General features: G+C 39.5%; 1 protein-coding gene across 19 annotated transcripts in view; it reads right to left on the reverse strand.

Annotated features, from left to right (window-relative positions):
- The window catches only part of ZBTB20 (zinc finger and BTB domain containing 20), a 797,904-nt gene that overhangs the window by 97,634 nt on the left and 675,974 nt on the right, over nucleotides 1–24,296 (reverse strand). Inside the window, exon 1 of one of the 19 annotated variants that reach the window (XM_060010682.1) lies at nucleotides 17,714–21,329. The exons of the other annotated variants lie outside the window; for them this stretch is intronic. The gene's annotated coding sequence lies outside the window, so the exon portion shown is untranslated. Of the gene's footprint in view, nucleotides 1–17,713; nucleotides 21,330–24,296 lie in introns of those variants that run through there. 19 annotated transcript variants of the gene reach the window in all.

Here is a 24,296-nt window from a genome sequence, read left to right on the forward strand (position 1 = left end):
AGGTACCATGTGGAATGATAACTCAAGATATCTGTGTTGCAAGGGTTGACAAGGTCTGAAGATAAAGATGTAGGTGGAGACCAAAATGAATATTTCAACATAAAGAAATGGGAAATTACTGTTTTATTCTATGATTTTAATTGATAAATCAAAACCATTTATTAAAAACCTACTATGTGAAAATACTGTCAGCGAAGAGTAGGGAAGAATGAAACCTATAAATACTAAATTGGAAAAAAAAATCTTAGAGCTTTACAGGTATAATTGAATGATATATTCTGTAGGTTACTTTCTGGTTAGGCATTTATGGAGTTCAGAAAAGCTAGTTTGTTGCCAAATATTTGTATGCTATTGTTAATTTCATTCATTTTATATATATATACCTTTTATTTAAATATATACCTTTAAATAAAATAAATAAAATAATAAAATAAAATAAATACCTTTAAATAAAATAAATAAAATAAATAAAATAAAAGGTATATAACTAACATAGGAGCTAGCATAAACACAAAATTCTTATATACCTTTTATTTCTGATGGTACATTCTAGGTGTTGAAGGAGATACAAACTGTATAAATACAATCTCTGTACTTATGAGCCTACTGTGCAGTGTGCAGTGGTAGGAGGAATGAGACACACATAAACACACTCTAGTATAGGACAGTATGTAATCAGTGCCAAATGAGACATATAAATAAGTGCTTTAACAGTTCAGAAGAAGCAAGACCTCCTGGCTATGGAAGAACCCTTTCATAGATTTACTAAAGTTGCTCAGTGCACAAAAAGGAAGGGATTTGGACCAAATTTTAAGGCACCAGGCACCCTGTGCATAGGGGTTTAGTTAGGCTATGAGGGGAGGGGAATGTACCCTGGATCCATGACACCTCTCAAGCTGAGTTGCCCTGCAATTAATGTTGACCAAGAGCATGCGTGGCAGAAAGAGAAGTCAATAGGGTTGATAGGCCAGGTCAGTGGTTCTGCATTAGCCCTAGAAATTAAGATGATTATTAATTCCCTGTTCGAAGTTGGCATCGTAATGACATCATTTTCTTCCCATACAATTACGAAAAGTTCAGTCTTTACTCCAGAGTGATGGGAGGTACAATTCAGGGCTCATCCTTCCAAGTGAGGGAAAATGTAAAAATGCCACTGGTACAGGAACCACAACATTTTTCAGAACAGCAACAAATGAAATCCCCCACGCTCCCTTAGGAGGATGAGTCAGAAACCATGCTCCCTAGAAATGATGACAGTGAAGTTCGGGTGAAGCGGCTATGTTGGGATCCACACAAGAAGGCAGGTTACCATTCAGTAGGAAACAGAGTTTGGGTATCCTGACTTCTAGGTCTGGGTTCTATCTATAGAATCACTTTCTTTTCAATTTTTTATTCCTCTTGGACACTCTAGCCCTTTACATAATGAATAGTGGCCTTCTGTAGTTGGTCTCTGTGTGTGTGTGTGTGTGTGTGTGTGTGTGTCTTTTTAAGAGGGAGGATGGCATTACTGATGTGCTTTTGTAAAGAATTCAAGGTTGTCTGGATCCTCAAAGAATGCAACTGAAAAAAATACTGTTTCTTTGATTCAATGGTGCTTACATTTGGGCAGAGTTTTCTTTTTCCATCCTCAAATACAGTATTTGAGACAATCTACCCACAACGGAAAGATTTTAGAGCTTCAAAAGTGTAGGCGAACCAAATCAGAATTAATCTCTGTGAAAACGGAGACTCAGGCACACGTAGAAAGTTTAGGAAAAAATCTGGGCAGGAGGCAGTCCCAGAGAAAGATGCCTGACATCTCTCTGAATTTAAGGTGAGCTAGAGTAGGACAGGTGAGGAAGGGCCAAGGAAAGTTCCAGCTGCCATGTGATCTGCTGTCTCACCTATGTCCATTTAACTTGAGTCTGTGTTATCAGGGGGTCTAAGTTGATTTGGTTAAAATGTGTCCTATGGTCTGACTGCATGAACCCAGAGCAGGCTAATAAAGGGAAGTCTAGGCTAACTGGGGCTAAGGTGAAGTGGCCAACAGCTATTCACTTGAAAAGGACCGACCAGATCAGTCTGCAGGGTATCTCTAGCAGTGTTGCCTTTTATTATCATATTAAAAGCCATGTACTTTATTGGGAAAAAATTAATTAACTAAAAAAAGAAGACTTGCAGATCATAGAAGCAAAAAGCATAGAAGATAACAATGATCACTTTTGAACACTTGGTATATGTCCATCAGTTTTTCTTCATATGTGGATTTCTCTACATATGTTATCTCATTTGATCCTCATGCTAACTATAAAAGACTGATATTTTGCCCATTTTCTATGTGAGGAGCCTAAGGCTCAGAGAAGCTAGGTGAGTATCCTCTGGTCACACAGCCAGCAGGGGCTAAGCTGGTATTCCAGTCTGAGTGGTAGACCTGAGCTCTTTTCCGTGCCTTGTGCTCTTCATGGCATGAAATCAGTGTTGGGGGAACTATGCCCAACATCTCTGGTTAGCAGAGTGAATCGCTTTTATCTTTTGCCAACATGTCATAGAAAAAACCCAAAACAACAAAAAAATTAAAACTCCTGGCTCTAGGAGATTTCCTATCAACCACCTGAAGTTTGGCTTTGTTACATATCATTTGAATATCTTGACAATCTTCTAAAAAGTCTAACAAGAATAAAGAATTTTGCATTTATGCTAGCTCCTATGTTAGTTAAAAATCTCCTATTCCTGCATAACAAGGTGCCTGGGGGACTCGCTTACCGCCAGAAACTTATCTGAAAATGCTGGAAAGTCAGAATTTGGGGCCTATATACTGACTAATATTACCAGCTGTGAGTTGGCTTGAACATCAGTAATATGATATTTCCCGCTACAATTTGATTTGGTTAAAATGTGTTTGAAGTTCACCCTTTTATTAACTAGAATTACCACCTCCTGAAACTGGAGGGCCCCTGAGAGCAGGCTGCTAGTGCAATCCAACCTCCCACCCGCCATCAGTGCATTTCCTGGCAACAAATACTATTAAATTGATAACTACAGAAATAGGTCAAAATGTCTTTTCAATAGTTGCTAATGTTCCCCTAATGCTCCATCTCCTCCTTTTGATTCTCCTGCTAACATTTTCTCTAACATCACAGGAGCAACAACTAGTAAAGAGAAATGACAAGAAGATGGAGAAGCTGGCAGCAGTGGATGGAGGAGGTCTTAGGCATTCCCCCAATTATCAAATAGAAAAGCTAAACTTCCCTAGGGGCCAAGGGCCCCCAAATCAGCTCTGCTGCTGAGTTGGCTGACCCGGAAAAAAAAAGCTGTGTCCAATATGAGCCTTAATATCCTCCTGTGCAAAAGAGGAAACTCAAGATGACTGATTATTCAAATTTGTAAAATGCTCAGAGTTCACAGGAGACAGGAGCCTTGACTAATCTCAACGCAGTGGGGTTTTAAACTTATTTACACTACTTTCATAACCATATCTATTAGAGCCTTGGCTATCCCAGATAGAAACTTCATTTTATATAAAGAAATGATACCATGACATATTTTTGTGAGAGAGAGCCTCTGCCATCATCCCGGGTTTGATTATTCACTATGTAAACCTACATCCACCCCCCACCCCCAGAAGAAAGTTTGATTTTCTGAATTCACGTCACATATGCGACCAAAGATAAAGAAGCGGACGGGTGGGTACAGATGTATCAGGACATGGCTGATTCTAGGCAGATAGTCTAGCTCAGAAGGGACAGCCACCTGCTGTAGGCAAGGAGCATAAGCCCCCTTGTTAATGAGGTACATTTCAATTTCCAACACTTCTGAGATGCAAACGTAACGTAGGGGTTTAAGCCATTCGTGCCTGGATGCTCTAATCACTTCAATCCCAAGAGGGTTACCTCAGTGTAAAGTAGTTTTGAGTTGGAGCTGGGGAGGGGATAGGGATAATTTTGGAACTGGGGAGGCTGAAGGAAAAAACCAGCTGAACACAAGGACCCTGGGCCCTGGAGGCAGAGGAGAGGAGGAAGGGAGTGGCCGTGACTGAAATGGACTCAATCTGTTTAGCAGTTTTTGCTCAGGGCCTTGTCCAGAGCTAGTGAAGCACTGAAAAATCTCTTGGGAGATGCCATGGTCTCTGAGTAATGCTTTTGACCTTTCCTCTGTGCCATGGTTGTACTGTCACTAGACAGGAGGTCAGCATTGATTTGAAAACTTGCAAACTTCAGCCTACCTGGTTCAGGCAAATAAAGGTTATTCTAATCTTCTATAATTCAAACTCACAGGGAATGTACAGGCTGGTACCCCTCCATCAGATTCCTCTGCCTTCCTTCCTTTCATGGGGGAGGGAGAACAGAGGTGTGGAAGAGAGGGCACGGGAGAGGAGGAGGGGAGGTGGAAGGGGCTCTCCTTCCAGAGTTTTCGATGTGAGTGAGGCTTTGTGTCAGACGAGCCTCTCTCTGGGCCCTCCCGGTAAGCCAGGAGACACTGTTAGTGACAGGAAGTATTTCATGGTTCAGGGAGGCTAACTAGCTTTAGGTGGCCATTCAGGTTCCTTCTCCCAGCTCCTAGTTCCTCTGGCATATTTCCTCCTCCTCCTGGTTATGGGTGCTTAGAAACTGGTTTACAACCCAGTCATCTAGAATATATCTTTTGGGAATATTGAGGATGCCCTGGATAATCACAAGCATATCTGGCTGGGAGTCAGGAGCCTTGAATGCTTCTGGTTGAGACCTAGTCCTAACAAACTATCACTGAGGACAAATCCAGGCACCTCTATGGGGTCTGATCCTGACTTTACAATCCTGGCATTCACACTCATCAAGGTGGTGGCAGGGGTGTGAATGCACAAAATTCAGCAGAATCATTCCCATTATATGTCATATGCAGATTAAAGCGAGGAACTCCCTCATGCTAATGCCAGTTTTGGGTAAGAAGGATGAAAGGATTGATAGGAGATGAAGGCAGAAGGGGTCATGAGAAAGATGTGGAACACACAGCAGCAGCAATGGAGGAGCTTAAGAGGGACGGAAGCCCAGGCCAGAGCTGGGAGATGAAATTGTTTGTTGAGTACACTGAGGTGTTTGATCACACAGTGGTTGGAAAGTCCTAGTCTAAAATAAGCTGAATGTTAGATGTTCTTTTTTAAATCTCAATTTAATGGTTGAAGCCTATTTTAACGAGCCAATAATGGGCAAAGACCTCATTACTACAACTATTTCTCCCAAGTATTAACCTCTAGCAAAAAAATACCTGGCTGAGACCACTACAGAGTTTCTGATTACAAAACAAGACCATCTTGATGATAATCATATCAGAGTGTTTGGAGGAAGGAAGGAGAGATGGGTTCTTCTGAACCATATTGTATGGACAGAAATCTTCAGAGCTGAACACAGGAATTAGCTTCTGAGGAATCGAGAAAGAAGATCATTTTAAGTAAGAGAAGATATGTGACTGATACCTTCAGTTGGCATGCCGGGAAAAGATAAATTCCAGGCAGGACCAGCTACATAATCTGTGGGGCACAAGGCAAAATGAAAATGCAGGGCCCTTTATTAAAAGAATCATTAAGGATTTCAAGACAGCAACAGCAGCGCATTAAACCAAGCCCAGGGCCCTTCTGAGCCCTGGGTGTGACCGCTCGGGTCGTACAGCCAGGAAGGTGGTCCTGATTCTAGCTGTATTGTTTTCACCAAGGCATTCTAGTCCCATAGTCACCAAGACCTAAATTAAGAAAGATGCACCACCACTCTCAAAACTCTCAGTTAACCCTGTCTTCTTAGGGTAAGGAGGCAACTGAATTCTGCAGTAAGGATCAGAAAGATGTGGGGTCTGCCAACATGTTTGATAGAGTGCAACTGCACTGGCTTCGGCTACATTTGTTACAGCCACCATCCCCACTTCTGTCACCACCCAAAGATGCCCAGGATATCAATGTCTGGGAATTGCAACATATTTTCTAAAAACACAAATTTCCCTGAAAAACAAAACAAAACAAGCAGAAGTTACTAAAAAGAAGCTGAGTTTCCTGGATATAAGTCCTATCCCTGATTTCTTACTGGGCTTACCTTGAGCAGGTCTTGGGCATGTGCTCAGGCTCAGAAACACAGGTGAATTGCCACAATAACTCTTTTCAGTTTGGGAAAAAATAGAGGAAACAGGAGAACCTGGTCTTAGCCCAGCAGAAACTCACTGGGTTCACTAACAGTGTGCTTGCTCCCTTTCTCTTTCTCTCTCTCTCTCTCTCTTTCTGTCTCATTATGCTAAGTCGGAGCTATGACTTCACTCTCCATGGAAGCTAAGTTTCTCTTTCCTGGATGCTTGGAATGGACCAGAGAAAAGGCATTAGAGGGTAATGGTCATGTCTAAAAAATCACATTTATCTATCTTCACCTGCCCTCCTCCTGTCATTATCATTCCACTGAGGTCTGTATATAGAAAGCAGAGATTAAATAGCCAAGACGAACATCAAAAGAATAACAGCAGTACCAAATAGATGAATGTGACCTCTTTCCCAATGATCTTAGGGGCTTTATATATACTGAGCCTGATTCTCGTAGGGACAGACCAGTAGCCTGGGCAGATGCCTAGGATGTTTGTGTAGGCTGACACTTACCCTCCCCTTACTATACATCTCTGTTCCATTTTCTAAAAAAATAAGGTCTAATATAGAGAACTAGTTCACTTCTACAGCCAGAATTATACCTTGATACTAGACCTTGATTTAGGATTTTTTAAAAAAGATATTTATTGGCAAAACTAATCTTTTTTCTTTTTCTTTTTTCTTTTTTGTTTTTTGCCTAATAGGTTTGTACTGCCTTGAGTAAGGCCACTAGGGTCCATAAGTAGATGGAAATGTGTTTGAATCTCTATAATTATGTTTAGATTTCAAAAAGTCTTCCATTCCACAGAGGTGATATAGGTTCAGTCATCATTTTCAAGTGTTTTAACATTGGTAATTAGCAGAGGAGGTCTTAAAATTAAAAAAAAAAAGTGATTGACCTTCACAACAGATGTATATATAAAATCTTGATTCACTTATTTTGAAATCATTCTCCTGCTGGAAATATATAGCTGTAATATATACATTTATATATGCGTGCACAATCAGCCTTAGCAATACCACTGAGAAGGAGATGAGGATAGACGGTTTTCTATTTATTTGACAAATACACTATTACATAGACAGGTTAAATGATTTGTCCTGTAAGGAAGGGTGGAGCTGGAAAAAAAAAACCTGTCACATCTGCTCTCAGGTTATACCACTCTGGAATTGGGTAGCCATTATTGTTTTTGAGCGACCTGATCTAAATGTTTGGCAACGCAATTTTCCTGAAAAAAGATTTTACACTTTTTTTTCCCCTCGGTACTTTCTTTCCCCCTCTCTTTTCCTCCTCTCTGAGATTATTATAAACTAGCGATAAATGTGTCTGCTCTAAGTTTATGCTTGCTCTTCATGGATTTGGATGGATTTTAGCTCTTAAGAAGGCATAAGAAAAAAAAATCACCTCTGAAAGGTAATAATGATAAATAATGCTGGGCAGTTGGTTTGAGTTAATGTCACTGTAATAGTTGATATGGGTACAAGTGAGGTCTTGGACTCACCTTTCACAAGAGCTAGTCTGTTGGCTCTGAACTGACCCAACAGGAGCAAAGGCTTCTATGAGGCAGAACTCACTTGTCAATTCCCTGCTGTTCTCCTGGGATCTCAGACAGGCCAAACATTTCTTTGCACCTTTCTGTGAACTGCTGCATCTTGGAACTGTCCTCTACTCTACATTAGGGCTACACCCTCTAAGTTCTTGACCTTAGATAGTCCTTCTCTATTTTGGTACATATTTGCATGATGCTCACAGTGCTATACTTGATTTTAAAAATTGGCCTGTTATTTGGCCAAGGAAAGACTATTTTGGTATTGTTTTAATTCTTTACTATCTATTTTGTTAATTATTTGTGTGAATAAAAAAAAAATCCTAGATTTCTTGCCCCTTGTCATGGTACTATTTCCCAATATTATCTGGTAAATACTTAGGAAATACAATTTTATTTTAATATGTCCTAAACAAAACACAATTGTGAAAGAAAACCGGTAGAGAAAAACATAATAAATTTTGAAGATAAATAACAGTTAATTCTGAAATATCTGCCAGTCTTACTCCTTTATATTAGAACCTAAGGTTGCCAAGAAATGTTATCCACACCGATTTTTTTAAAATGAAGGGACAAAATAAGTTTCTTTTCTGATGATAAGAACTGTAACCCCTGCAGCATAACAGCACCTGATCAGCATCTGTGATGTGAAACTGGCTTCAGCGATTTTCCTTGAAGAAGACTGCTTAGTCAGGACCTTCAAGAAAGCTGCTGTTGTTTAGGACCTAGACCCTACGAGGAACGTCCCGGTTCCCTACAGAACTTGGGCTGGCTGTCATCCCATCCAGTATCCAGTCTGCAGTTGCCACTCAGACACGTAGAGTGTGTGTCTGGGGACGACACATAGTAGAATAGGAAAGGATACAGAGCTCTGTCGTACCAGCACATTTATTGTAAGGAACTAGTTATGCTGCAACTGCTTTGCTCTTTTACATTCTAGGCAACACACCGGTGAATATAAGTCATAACGAACATATTCAACATTTTTTCCATCAGTTCAATACATTATTCATAAATATTAGAGATGGAAAAGACCTAGTAGATTACGGAGTCCAAACCTCCCTTCTGTACCGCCCTTTCCCCCAACTGTTGATGCTAGCTCAACAAAACAACAACAAATCACACAAGGAAAGCAAGAAATTCACAAGTTTTACAAGCAAAAAGGAAAGCTCCAAAGAAGTCTGTATTGAGGGTGAGGAAGTTCAAGGCCTTCTCTTCCTGCTGGTGGTGGAGCTCTGAAGACTAAAAGTATGGTGGCCCTTTGCTGTGAAGGCAAGCCAAGGGAGAAGAATGCCAGCTTCTCCACTTGAGGATCATAATTCAAGGTAAAGCGCAAGAGGCAATCCCATGTCCTTGGCTAAGTGCTTCCTATCTGTCTCTACAACCTGGTGTGGATTCAGGCATTCTTCTCTCCTGTTAGAACTTGAGATACTGACGATAATGATAAAAGAAAATGTATAAATGAATAGAGAGTTAAAACTACTAGAGTATGCTCCCTGGGATTATCTGTACTATCAAGATAGGAAAACTTTGCAGATGCTACTGTCTCTCTAGAGGAATAAATGCTTGCATTTTAATATTCTCAGCAGCTGGTTCCTGTTGAATGCCATCAGGATGATTCAGCCACCCACCAGGAACACCAGTAATGGCAAGTGCACACAGAGAAATCTGCAAAACTTTCTTCTCTTGATGCCAACACTATTACTCTGGCAAAGTCAGAACCCTTTATTGAATTACCAGTTCTACTAAATGTGACCTTGTTCCCCTCACAAATACCAGCTCGCTTTCAAATAAATGGAACTTCTGGCTGATTAAGATGCAGCATACTTCCTGATTTAAGCACACCCTACGGTCAGCTTCTCCTCAGCTATGGCCATGTGATTTACCCCCTTTTATCTTCTCACTATTCACTGTAACCCTGAAGAACCAGTAAGATCCATATACACCTCGAGTCCACCTTGCGTGCCATCCTGCCTACAGCTGACTTGAAGTATTTAATGCTATATCTCTACCCTGACATGCCTCAAGTTATTTTATCATTTGCAGTTTTTAGAAGTTTCTCATTTCCACAGAATGGGGTTGCATGCCAGGAAAACAGAAATGTGTAGATAAACTGCATTGACCCTAGACCTCATTGATACAGAATTACCATACCACATTCAAGTTAGATAAAAAATTATATACTTGCCCCCTTCTTCAAACAGACCAGATTAGACACTAAAAGGAAGAAATGCCAAAGATGACAGCTAGCTCTCAAAAATGTCTCACTGCCTCATTTCTGGTCCCCAAAGTAAAATCTAAGGACATTCAACACAGATTCAGGAGCTTTCAACAGCCATGAAAATATATGGCTGGAGAGGGAATTTATAAATGTAACGAATACACAATTGGCTTATAACAGATGCAACTAAAATTAAATTCGATATCTTGACCTGCTCTCCAAAGTGAAAGTTTCTAGTTCAGGCTGCAGACAGAGGTATAACCAGCTCATTAATCACATGAAACAGAACTATAAGCTGACACTTCTGGGGATGCTGCAAAGAGCAATCCTATGTGATTGGGGGGCCTGTGTGAAACCTGAAAGGGAAGGCAGGCGGCACCGACAGTCTACAGTGAGCAATACTGATATCGTTTATGGCGTCCATAGGTTGGCCAGGGCCGACTATTCTAAACTTCCAGGAAAGAACTGAAGGATCTTTGTAAGGAAGTAATGGGGCCTATGGACTTGCACAAAAAAGATTCAATATATTTTTATTCAGCTCCTATTATGTAAAAGTCATTGTGTTTGTTGCTTGAAGAGATTTTGAACTCAATAAGATCAATCTATGATCTCGAAAAGAATACTGTTGGGGAAGAACTAGGGGAAAGGGAATATTAATAGTAGTAGTAGTAACAACAACAATGATACTGAGAGATGATCATGCGCTGGTCATGGTACTAAGCACTCTACATACTCCATTTCAGGAATTCTTACAATATCCCAGCAAGGTGGTTATCATTTTCCTACTTATAGATGTGGAAATTGAGGCCCAGTGAAATTAAGGACACTGCCCAGATTACATAGACCTGTTCCTTACATTACAAATAAACATACAAATGGCTAATCTATAAGAGTGAATATGACTAAAGCCATTAAAAGATAGAGTACTGTAGAAATAGAGAAGGCAGAATTTGTCTCTACTTGGGAGCACCAGGTGAAAAGAACAGGGGTGTGGAAATGTAGTGTGCACTTAGGAGACAAGGAGGAACCCTGTTAAAATGTGTTTAAACTTATTAACTCAGTACCCTCTGATTAGAACTCACATTTTGATACAACAGTTAGATACATTGATTTGTACAGGAAGATTTCTAAGGAGAAGGACTTCTTTCTAAAGGATTTTCTGACTACAATTTCTCAAATTTTTTTTTCTTTTCTTTTTTCTTTCTTTTTCTTTTTCTTTTGGTGGGGATAGAGGGAAGAAGAGAAATGAGATATAAGGTTACCTTGGAGGGGATATGAGGGCTGCATGAGGGAAGCAACGTTAACAGCAGAGAGCGTCCACGGAGTACCAATGTGGGTGCGTTTTCTTTCATTCCCCAGAATGCCTTATCCTTACCACACATATTTGCCCCCTACCCCATGTAAGGTAGGGTTATTGGTATAGAAATAGGAACGCTAAAGGCCTGCTTACTCTGCTTTCTTCCTCAATTACTTCTGGAATATCATCCACTTTTTATTTATATAAAATTTGTTTTAGGGGTCAGGCTTGTGGTGTAGAGCGGAAGCTAGAAACCTTGAGTTCTCGTACAATTTGCCTTTCTCATCTTGAGAAAGTTTGATCACTTTTCCATTTACATTTTCCTATTAGCATGGTGTTAGTCCAAATAGCATTTCTTCTTCTGTTAAACACCCTGTCCCTTTGGTGAAAATAAAATTTTGTGCTTTACTGAAAAATTTCCATTCTTCTCTATTTAGAACCCCTGGTTCACAGAATCCAATGTATAGCACCACTAGTCAAGATGAATTTGTGGAGCTTTAGTTTCTCTGTTTTTTAAGCTTTTATATTAAATAGTGTTTTCCAAATGTAAGTCACAATATATAAAATACATATTTTAAAAAATTCTACATGGTCCTGCACCAGATATTCAGTATTCCTTTCTGGAGAGTTTGGTAACCCACTCACCTTTATTGAGATATCTAAGGCTTCTTCAAGCTCTAAGATGCCATGATTATGATTCTGTGATGCTGACATTTGCTTTGTCGACACTTAAAGCAGAGCTTTTCAACTTCAAACAATAGCATAACAAGTTGCTATAACAATTACACTTATATGAATCTTTAAGCAGATGAGCATAACAGCTCTTTACAACTATTACCACACTGGACAGCCAAAGCTTAGGAGGTTGTTGTAATTCTCTGCAAAAGTGAATTCTACACTCGATTATATCCTATAAGGAAAAGTATTGCCTTTCTATCTACTTTTAAAATTCATGGACTCTTTCTTTTGGTATCTGTTAGTTTTGCAGCCAGCTACAAGCTTTAAGCATCTCCAATAACTTTCATCATTAGCCTCCGCTCTGTCATGGCTCCTGTGTCTCACCCTTCTGACCTTGCCCACTGAGGTCACTCTTCCTGATGTAATCACACATGCTTCTTTGTAGTTACATTCGTCACAGTGCTCATTAGAATCATCATCATTCCTACTGCACCTTAGGTCAACGAAATTAAATGTGCTTATGCAATTTGTTGTCATTTTAATTTTCCAGCCAGGATTTCTTCATCCAGAAGGACAATTTTATTTTATCTGATCAATAAATAACTAGCCAGTCGAATGACTCTGGAAAGGTTGGTAGAAAGTCGTTCATTGGGGCAAAATCTTAAGTCTAAAGAGGTTTTTGTAAACTTGGACAGTGGCATTTCACTGACCTTGAATCCATAGGTTCAAAATGTATTGATGTCAACTTAGTCTTTCAATCTAGTAAAGCAATAAGGATAAAATATGCGTGATTTATATTTATGTGTGTGTTGAATTTAATAAATTAGTCAAGAGTTAAGTTTTTTTTTTTGCGGTACGCGGGCCTCTCACTGTTGTGGCCTCTCCCGTTGCAGAGCACAGGCTCCGGACTTGCAGGCTCAGCGGCCATGGCTCACTGGCCCAGCCGCTCCGTGGCATGTGGGATCTTCCCGGACCGGGGCACGAACCCATGTCCCCTGCATCGGCAGGCAGACTCTCAACCACTGCGCCACCAGAGAAGCCCAAGAGTCAAGGTATTTTTAAAGAAATATTCAAGTCCGTTCCACAGTGACTAATTCACTTTCAGATATAGTCTAAAATATTCTTTTTGGGCTTCCCTGGTGGCGCAGTGGTTAAGAATCTGCCTGCCGATGCAGGGGACATGGGTTCAAGCCCTGGTCCGGGAATATCCCACATGCCGTGGAGCAACTAAGCCCGTGAGCCACAACTACTAAGCCTGCACTCTTGAGCCTGCATGCCACAACTACTGAAGCCCGTGTGCCAAAACTACTGAAGCCCATGCGCCACAACTACTGAAGCCCACATGCCTAGAGCTCGTGCTCCGCAACAAGAGAGGCCACTACAATAAGAAGCCCATGCACCACATCGAAGAGTAGCCCCCGCTCGCTGCAACTAGAGAAAGCCCGTGTGCAGCAACGAAGACCCAACACAGCCAAAAATAAAATAAATAAATTTAAAAAATATTCTTTTTGCTGTAGTTTTAACTTTTTTTTTTTTAAATAAATAAAGAACATACATAGACTGTGAAGTGGCAATGTAGTCCATTGTGGCATTCTATATATTCCTCAACTTTTGCTCTTTCTATGGTCAGTGTATGTAGAAATAAATAAATCTACAATAGTTTAAGTCTAGAAATTTTTGTTTGGCTAAACTCTGAAAACATAGCTTAAATAGAGTTGAAAGCTTGGCATCTCATCATTTCTTTATATTATAAGGCTTACAATGCCACCTTATAAAAGATATATTCGTTTATTTTCATGTTCAATCAAAAGTGTAGGGTTTCAGGTCTTGGAATGGATTACAGATTGTTCTCTCCTGGTTATTTTTGGCTTTAAGTATATTGATCATTTTATCATTTTCTTGTTTTAAACTGCTTTAAACACAGCACAAATGTTATTCTCATCATGCCAGAAATGGGTTTGGAATTGATTTTGAGTTTCCATCAGTTTTACTCTTTGCTCTCTGTGAGAAGTTTTTTACTTGCTTAAATTCAAAAGGATAGTTTTGTTCAAAAGATGTCAGAGTACAGCATTCAGAGATCCTTAGCTGGACAAGAAAACTGACATTTTCTTCTTTACAAAAAAATAAAAATCATTGTATCTATTGCCATGGACTTTATTGAAATTAGTGAAGAATCATTCATACGAATGCAATTTCAAGGGCTTCCTCCCTCTTTCTCTTCATGTAAGTGTTCGACAAAAGCATGCATCTTCTGAGAAGCTGGCCTGATTGGTCCAGGTTGGCACTGTTTCAGTGTTTGGCCTACAGCGGCTGCTTAGGAATAATTTCATCTCATCCTCTCTGTTTTTCTGGACTGTATCGGACTCAGACACGTGGTATGCAAAGGAAATCCAAGTCCCTTAAAAATGCTATTTCTTTTGGTACTAAAGCCAAGCCCAGTTCTACTTTGGCCAAATGATCTTATCAAGATTTAACAAGAGATATTCAGTAATATCTCCAATCTGGGAGAAGACATTCCACTAAGAAAGATAATTTACTACAGAATATCTATATTTCCTCTTCTGGTACCAGGCAAGGACATGATCGAACTTTATCCTATTGGTACTGAGAATACTATAACACTGATGCAAATTTTATGACAATTATTCATTTCAATTAATTTAAGCGGAAATAAACAAGTAGTTCTTTCCATATTAAAGCAGATACTGGAGATCTATTTTCAGTTATTGCTGAAAATATTTTGGCTTCCATAAAGGCACCTTCCTAACACAGCTGCTTTGCCCTCCTCTGCACTGTCACAATTCAGAATTTGTCACATTTCAGCCAGGTTCTCTAGACTAATTGGATGAAACAATTGCATTACAGTATTAAAATTCCTTTGCAGAATCAAATGAGAGGAGATCTGCACAGTTCAGATAGCCTGGAAGATTTGCAACAAACACAGACCAAATCCTGTATGTTCCATACATCTTTCTACATTTACAGTAATAATCACTTCTATAGTGTTAGGAGTTAACTTCACACTTGAGAATATCAACAAACATAGGGAGAAATTTAGATATGTAAACTTCATTTCCCACCCCATCCTTCCCTCTCCCCTGTGCTGTTTTGTGTTTCAAAGCGGAGTGCTGCATCTTTTTTTTGAAAAGTGTCAGGAAATCGCTTTCCTAGCAATCTAGGCCCTTGAGTTTATATGTGTGGTAATGACACACCTTGAAACAGAGAGCCCCACAAACCAGAGTGGGACGTTAATTTAAATACAGACTTAGGGGGAAGAGCTCCATCTACTGAATTAGTTAGATCACAGTTTGTACCCTATAGTTATCCTATTCACTACTTTCAACCTCGTAGAGGCTCTGGGGAGAACGGAAAAGTTACAGACCCCCAAACAGCTTTGAGTCTGATGCCATTTTGAATATTTCCCAGTTACCCTGAGCCCCTTTCCTTTGCCCTTCCCAGTCTCCAAAGCTTTCCATGTTTCAATGTGAAAGAAAAATGGGATGCTTTGCTGGATAAATCATCCTTGGAAAAAGGTAGAAATCCATTGGTAATTGAAGGAAAAGCCCCAAATAGCTGAAGGGAAAGCAACAGAAAAAAATCGTTCTACCTGACCAGTTGGCAGCCCAGGTAAGAAGCAAAGGGAAGAGTAGCCTACTTACTCCTCCCGCCTTACATCATTGCTCGGGAAGTCTGCAGCCACCCAGGATCAGCTCTTCTGGGCTCTCCCCAGCTGCACAGTGCTGTTGTGGCACTGGGAATTTGCTGTGGCTTCATAAGATTATGGGGATATGCTTCAGCAAGCCAAAAAAGTCACAAACAAAATTCAGGAGAGAAAAAAAAGTACAAAAACAGCTGATCTTACTGGAGAAGCACTTGGCATTTTCCTACATATGCCACAATTTTCTTTGGTATTTCCTGGTTCTATGATCAGAAAAGTTATCATATCATGTTTATTACTGTTGTGTTTTCAGGGTTGCTGGTGGCGGGGCGTGGTATAGTGAGAGCAAACAGACCAGACATGGGAGTAGCAAGGTAAAGATTACTTCTCCTACTTGTTTGAAAGCTTTCCAGGGGATCATGAGGTTAAAAAGTTTTCTTCTTCAGAATACTGAAGACATATAGAAATAATATACAGAAAAAATAGCCATAGCCTTTCTAGATTGGGAAAGTAAAAAAACTTGTTTAACACAGTAACAGATACGGAACAAAGCAAATCGTATCGGAATAAACCTGAATGTTAATACGGTTGCATAAAATTCAGGAGTATGTAAGACTTATAAAAATACTTTATAAGTTGAGATAAATTGTTAGAATACAAAAAGACATTAATAAGTATATATGTATATAAAATAATCAGAGGGAGGCAATAATTGGATTTTTAAATTACAGAAAAATAATAAAATATAATAAATTAATAAAAGTTTGCATTAAGGCTAATCCTCTTTCATGCAAAAATAGAATTAATATAAATGTAAAGTGAAGCTGTGTCTCTGTATGTGTGTGCATGTGTATATATATATGTATATTTGCACAAAGTATTACTGACTGACATTGAAAGGTGATATGTTGCATAGAAATAAAAACTTTGAATTATTTTAAATTGGGCATTTAAAGTATCAGCATTAACCTGGCAGGTTTTTTTCTTTTTTTAAAATAACATTTAATTTTCAAGTTCTATTTTAAATCATGGAAAGAAAAAAAAATTAGAAAAGTATTGCATAGATGCACAATATGTATTTTGTAAAAAATTTCATTTGCATTTCTTAGAATATTTAGTTCTCAAAAAACGGCCAGTTGGCTTTTCTTCAAGCCTCTGCAAGACAAGTTCAGTTCTGAGTCAAGAAAAGCTATGAGAAATTTCACCTCAAAATGAAATTTGTTTGGATAATTATAAAGACCTGAAAAATGAGATCATCTCCACCATAACTATAACAAACAGCTAATGAATAAATATATTCTGACAAGAATCGATAAGAATTGCAAAGCCTGAGAGGGTCATCGCAAACTTGAAAAAGGTAACCAAGTGAGGAAACATCAAATGGAGTTAATGGAGATAAAGCATTCTGAAAAATGTAAAGTGTTAACAGTCACCGACAGGAAAGAATATACTTCCACAGGGATGACAACAACAAAATGAAACAAAACAACCCAAAACAACTGGAAATATATTATATCTCCTGGAGCAAAGTATGACTACTTATTCAGCAAGAGGAGAACCTACTTCTTTGTCATTCCCTTTGGAAGCCTGTTGTTTTTTTTTTTAAAAAAAAGGTTGCACAAAAGATACATGTGTTCTTTTTCTGGTATTATTACAGGCCCACCTAGATTTAGCTTTCGGTTCCAGATGAGATCAGGCATGTTCAGACTAGCACATCTTTGCTCTGTAAGCACAGAGCTGCTATCTTTTCACTGGCAAATTCTCGGATCCCCAAATTTATGCACAATAAATGCCCTTAAAAATCTGCAAATTTTCTACTTCAGTCAAATACCTCATTGACTTCAATTTTTTTCTTATTTTACTCTGCTAGTAGTAAGCCGAAAAGTTAAGGCAGGCAACTCCCATAAGAAAGGAAAGTTGAATAGTACTTACCCTAAGTATAATGTGCAAGCCTTAATGGGGGAATCTACTTTTGCTCTATGGTTTTTAGAAGGGAATCCAGGTTTAAACTCAGCTCTCGCCCTTTTCCCTTCTGGAAAACTGAGTAGACTCACTGAAGGTGGCTCTGAGAAAGATCCTACAAATCAACAGCCTTACCTGTGGCCATTCAGAAGAATGCACTTTGGTGTGTGTTTAAAACTATGAATAAAGTCAGACACAGCGCATGCTCAGCAGGCAATTTAAAAATATTTATAACGTTGTTGTTTCAAAAACAAATTTCCTCAAACAAAGCAAAACTCACATTTCTGATCCATGCCAAGTTTAACGTTCTGAGACAAAGCTGTTTTGGAGTTTTCTGCTGGGGAAAAAAAAAGGCTTCTAAAATTTTTGTTGAACGAAAAATAGTTCCCTCTTCCCTTCTGGATTCTCTTAAATTAAGAGGTGGAATAAAATTCCCTCTAAGTTTCAACAAAATTCACCTTGGGCTAAGATAAGGCAGTAGATATTTAAGGTCTGTAAAAAATAATTTTGGGGAGAGTAACAAGGAACTAAAAACTATAAGTTTAAAGAATGTAATGGTCATCTGTACCTTCAAGGCAGTCTTGCTTGTTACTGTACAAAAAAAATCCTGATACAAATAGGATATATTATGTTACGTATAGATAGGTTATGCGTTGATAAGAATAATGCATAGGAAACTATGTGCATACCTAGAGAAGTTATGTTTTTCTTTTGCTAACTAAAATCTGAACTCTTGAAAACTGTAAAAGAAATACATCAAAAATTTAGGAGAAACCCAGGAATAATGTCAGTATAATTCCTCTGTTTTACATAGCAGCCATGGAGAGGAAGGCAATCACATATCTATTAGTTACATTTTGAGTTACACAAAATAAAAATTGGTTTAAATACAGTTTTTAAGGCCCTAATTGCAGCAGGAATGCCTGTGTTACCCTGACTGGAAATTTTTTCTCCTCCTTGAGTATCCCTAAGTATTCCATTTTACCATCTATCACCAAACCCTGCCCGGCCCACAGATCTCACAGATCTTATTCAAATCTCTCACTTAATTCTTAAGTCACTGAATGACTTTCAGCCCCTGCTCTACTTTCCAGGGGTGCTCAGCTGGCCTCACAAAAGCTCCACAGACGCATCGTTCAGTATCTCTGATGCTTTCAAGCTCAGCAGAGGGTGCCAAAAAAAAAAAAAAAAAAAAATCAGTGATTAAAAAAAAGTTTATTAAAGTGAAACTAGGAGTGCAGATTTGAAGAAGTTGCTTCTACTTTTATTTCCCTCGCAACTCAGCACAGGTGTTTCCTAACTTATACTATCGTGCATGCTGATGAGGGGGAGGGTGAAATTAAGGTGAGGGAATGGGCCAAGGGCCGACCAGCAAGCATTTAGGATTTCCAGCCTCATGTGTTAATGGACATGTCTAAAAATGGACCCCCCAAAAGCCTAGAATGAGGTTTCTTTTTGGCAAATGATTAAACCAGTACACTGAAATAATTAAAGCTTTGTCCTTAAAGAAAGCATCAGATCAACAGAACAAAAACAAAGATAAAAATTGCACACACATATGCATGCGCACACACACACTCTCTCGCACACACAGATACACAAAACTAGCGGGTGAGGGGAGAAGGAAATTAAATAAAAGAAAACAAACAGAGTCCTAACAGGCCATTCTCCGAAAAGGAATCTAAATAAAAAGTCATATGATATCTGATAGTGCAGGACACGTCGCCAAGAACTGGGGCGGATTGCCTACAGGAAGAAAGGGCCAGTGTATTCCAGCTCAAAGAGCTTTTCTTTCCTCCTCCTCTATTTTTTTTCCCTTTTCTCCTCGACTGTGAATGTGTTACTCTCAGGTCAGATGCACGAAGAATCCCAGAATGACAGCTATCACCTTTCACTGTACTCCTGGCGGCACAACTGGCTGATAGGAGCTGCCTGAGTTGGGATCAAGAGGGGCTAGTGCAGCTTTCAGTAACAGCCTCTTCCAGTAGCCCCTCTGTCTCTTTCATAGACCCCCTTGGTCACGTTAAAAATAGAACAACAACAACAACAAAAAAGCACAAGCAAAAAACAAAACAAAAAACAAAAATGCAAACACAACAGCCCACAGCAACAAAAGAGTTCAAGGGGAAAAAAAAAATCAGAAACAAGCCAAAAGGGGGAAAAAAAAAGCTCTTGCCTTCAATATAAAACTTTTTCAAGACCGAGTTTCTTTTCTCTTATTTTGATGACTTTCTTTTTAAAGATCTTTTTCTCCTTAAGCACTCTTAAGAGCATTAAAAATCTCTACAAAAATACAGAAAAGTCTCAAGGCAATATAAGAATTTTCCTGAGGAAAACACATAACGGTAAGAAGTGAGTTACCCTAGAAAAATTTGGATTCGCCAAAAGTTCCCCTAATTCTAATGTCTTTCAGCGACTTCAAGTGCAAACACTGGCCACCTAGCTCTTGTTTTTTCTCTGGTGGGTCATTACTGAGGCAACACATACACAGTAAGATTTCCCGAAAAGACTCCTTGTTATCAAGTTACTTCAAACATAAGGCGCTCACACCTCCCAGCCAGAAGGGCTTATTGACTAGACACCACTCTCTGCCCTGATATGTATTACACCCTTAAGAAGCAGTTACTTAAATGTATTCTAAAAATATGGAAAAATGTATATATTTTCCCTACAGTTTCCCACCCCAGGGACAGGAACAGATTATACTTTCAGTGAATGAAAAAAAAAAAAAAAAAGAAGAAGAAAAGAGTTTCTGAATCTTGAAACAACTGTTGTAGCTGGTTTCCACTTAGTAAAATAGTTATCTGTAGTTAGGTACTGTACATAACGTATATTTAAGAATTTTTGTGGTGCTTGTGAATTTTCCCCCTGTTCAGTTTTGTGTCTATTAAGTATCTTAAAGAGATTTCCAAATAACAATTGAAATATAAATGCATTAGGAGGAGAACTTTTAGAAAGAAAACATTTTCTTGAGTTTATAATTCAAGGATGTCAGTATAAAGATATAAATGTACAGCATATGTAAAAGGTGGAATTGTTTATACGTCTTGCACAGACAGTTCACATGATTTCTTTCTTCTTTTGTTGGAGCATTAATTTGAAAATGATAAGCATTCTGGAATGTTTGCTACAAACACAAATTCATGGTGAAAATATACATGCATAGGCAAAAAATCAAATGGAGAACACGCAAAGCTACGTGGCAATCAGAATCGTAGAAAAATCTCTGTCTAGACTATATTTCGCTTGAACTAGTGTATCACGGATGGGGCAGTAATCTCTCTGGGGGTTTTGTAATTTACGTCATTAAATAGAAACAAAAATAAAATACAAATATCTGTTCCCTTAGTATCTTTTCTTAATAACTGACAAGTGACACAAGCGGTACCTATTAAACGGATGCAAAAACTTGTGAGACCGAATGAACTAATGTACCCCATTGGTATTTTGGGAACCCAAATCCCATAATTAACTTTTTACCTAAGAGGCAAAAGTAGAAGACGTTCTTGCCACTAAATTGATTATTTTGTGGAGTCTTGTTCTCTCCTCCACAGGATTTTAGGGACCCAGAATGGGTAAAGAGATGACAGCAGAGGATGAATCCTGAACAACTTTTATTGTGAGTAGAAAAAAATAGCATAGAGTGAGCATAGAACAGTTGGATTTAGAAAGATTAAAAGACGAGAAAAGAGCAACATATCCAACTTAATTAGTCTTTTTCCTTTTCCTTTTTTATGTATATATATTGGGGTGATGGGGAGAAAAGATAACTGGATTTCTTTTGAATGTCTTTGTGTCTTTATAGAGTGAATGTTCTGTTCCTGTCTCTCTCTTTTTAGGCGAAAAACTAATAAAAATAGAAAAACATATATCAGACATTAAGCTCACTGCCCCCCCCCCCCACCCCTTCCCTTTGTAAAGAACTCTTTGTTCTCTAGTGAAAATGCTGAAAAATCCCCGGGCAGCTACTCCCTGAAACAAGTGCAAAACACTTAGAGGCTTTTGGGCTGGCTGGGAGCCAGGAACCCTCCCGCTGTCTGGTTAGAAGAGGAAAAAAAGAAGAGAGAGGGAGAGAGGGGAAGAGAGATGGGGGGGCACAGAGAGAGAGAGAGGAAGAGAGAGAGAGAGAGAGGAAGAGAGAGAGAGAGAGAGAGAGAGAGAGAGAGAGAGAGAAATTGGAGCTTCCTTTAATAGACATAGGAAGCAGCGGTTTTTTTTTTCTTTTTCCTTTTTTTCAAAACTGGCGGTCAAGCGTTAAGTAACTCCCGTCTAAATCCACCTGCTAGAAATGAACTTGGGTAACCCCCCAGGGGTGCACAAAGACAGGGAAGACAGTAACATAGTCCATACTCTTTCCCACCCCCCGTTGTACTGCTTCCATTCTTTCTGCTCCCATACACAAATGCCCACAGATCTCACGCCACCCCCTTACCCCCCAACAACAAACACAGCGAAATACATGCTCCCTAGGTCTCTTAAAAAAAAAAAAAAAAAAAAGGCTTTTCCATCTCGGTTGCGACACAGTGATAAGGGGTAGCGAACATCTCATACCTGGTGTGAATGCTAATCAGTCAGGAGTTCTCCTTTTCCCAAGACAGGGAACTGTTTCCTTCCAAATTTATTAGAACCTCCTCCACTGCCTCTTTGAAAAACCTTCTTTGTCACCCTCTCCCAAGTCCCGATACTTCTTTAAAAAAAAAATGGCTTCGGAGCTCCTTCTATTCTTGATATTGATTCTCTCTCTCTCCCCCCACCCCTCCTCCTCTCTCCTGTCTGTGTCTCTTCTGAGTGGTCTATTGATAAGTCCCTGGAGGCACTGGGTCAGCCTGCCCGTAGGAAACCAGACACAATGCACAAATCTCCGAGTGCCATTCTGCCATCAGCAAGCAGACCACGTTTAGGAGAGAGAGAGAGGAAAAAAAAAAACAGTAGAGCAAGAGACAGAGAGAGAGAGAGAGAGAGAGAGAGAGAGAGACCAACCGAGGGAGGGAGAGACCGAGAGGAAGAGGTGGGGGAGAGAGAGAGAGAGAGGGGGAGAGAGACAGAGGGAGAGAGACACGGAAGGAGAGAGAGAGAGTGTGAGAAAAAGACTGATTGGAACAGGAGGGAGGGAGAGAGAGAAAGGGAGAGGGAGAGAGAGAGCGCGAGAGGGAGAGCGACACTGCCAGTCAGGTTAATCATCCCTACTTTAATTAGCTGTTCGGCTTAGACATAAAACAATTGAATTTGAATGATCTGTCAGCAGGCTCGGCTGAACCAAAGGGGAAAAGCGAATATTACAAAAAGACTGTTGGTGTGTTCTGATAAGCAATACTGCTCCTACTGACAAATCCTCAAAGGGGGAACTATTAAAACTTACAACTAAACAAAAAGTGCAAATGTAAATGGCACTAGATAGAGGTCTTTTTAAAAAATGGAGTTTTCTACCCTAGTTTTATCAACATAGATATTTATGTGCAGGTGCCAGCATATTAGGGTCTGTGTGTAATGTGTGAAAGTTTATTAACGATGGTCTGGGAGTGTAGCAGACAGATGCTGCAGAGAACAAGACAGGTACAGTCGGATGCCGAGTCTAGATCTTGGAGGGAGATGGATGCTGGAAGAAGAGGAACCGTGGCAAGAGATCAGCACAAAGTCAGTGGGCAGACAGGCAGACAGATTTTAGGCACTGCACGATCTCGTCTAAAAAGGCAAAAGTTCTGATGCAATAATAGGTGCAAAACAATCCATCCGTCCTTCTCTCTCGGGAGCACTCCAAGGTACAGTTAAAATGGATTAATCTTTGTGACAAACAGAGCTGGCAAGGCAGACTATGGCAGACACCGAAGGCGACTCGCAGACCCAGAGAATACCAGAGCCGGGAAAAGCCACAGAGATCAATCTCTCCAACGCCCTAATTTAGCAGATGAGGAAACTGAGGGCCAGAGACTCAGGCTAATAAATCATAAAGGCAACAGCACTGTCGACATTGGAACCCAGGGCTCCACCAGTGCTGTTTCCATCATGCCAGCCAACTTCCAGCTTTCTTTAAAGATTCTGGCCCAACAGGTATGGAAATCACCCTTGTCTTCATAATAATAAGATTCTTCCACCTATACAGCTAGTGCACAGACCTCTAATTCTTAAAAATGTCTAAATAGCTAAGTGGAAATTTTGGGGGGTTCATTTTGAATTCTAGGGATAGGGATTTAAGTGCTTAATTCATTCTCAGAGAAAAGCAGAAAAATATTGCATTGTACAGGCCCAGTCTCAGCAAGGTATAGCTAGCTGGTGCCACATTCCAAGCTAGTGAAGGCCAGTTGATCGATCTACAAAGACCTCTCCCAGAGTTTGCAATTCTCTTTGTGAATATCGTCCGCTATACATCACAATGTAAAAAGATGTGTTCTTTCATACAACTCATTTTTAAAATGTAGGCACACTGTAGGTGAAAGAGATTGAATCTTTCAGTTTACAGTGTCATTTTCAATCACTGATGAGATTTTCTACCTGAAAGATTAGCTATAGGCAACTTTTCCTATATATTTCATTTGAAACGAGCTACTAAAATAGAAAGGGGGAAACTGTATTATCTGCCTATGTATTTGATGGTATCTTTTTTGGACATATATGATCATATTCAGTAAGGATCTTCCTCTTACAGCAGATAATTGAAGGTAAAATTTTTTTAAGGGGGAAAGGGGTGCTTAAGAAGAGAACAGTTCTATCAGATGTTACTGGAGAGATTAAGTCTCTTGTCCTAAAACAAGAATCATGGTGTATATAAAAGTGAAAACTCTCAGTCATGCTTCAGCAACGATGTTGCTACTTAGGGTGACAGAAGAAAACTGAAAGAAATGTCAGGCACCTGGGAGCCCACTCAG

The sequence above is a fragment of the Delphinus delphis genome, chromosome 4 (genome assembly GCF_949987515.2).
Source record: "Delphinus delphis chromosome 4, mDelDel1.2, whole genome shotgun sequence".
Lineage (NCBI taxonomy): Eukaryota > Metazoa > Chordata > Mammalia > Artiodactyla > Delphinidae > Delphinus > Delphinus delphis.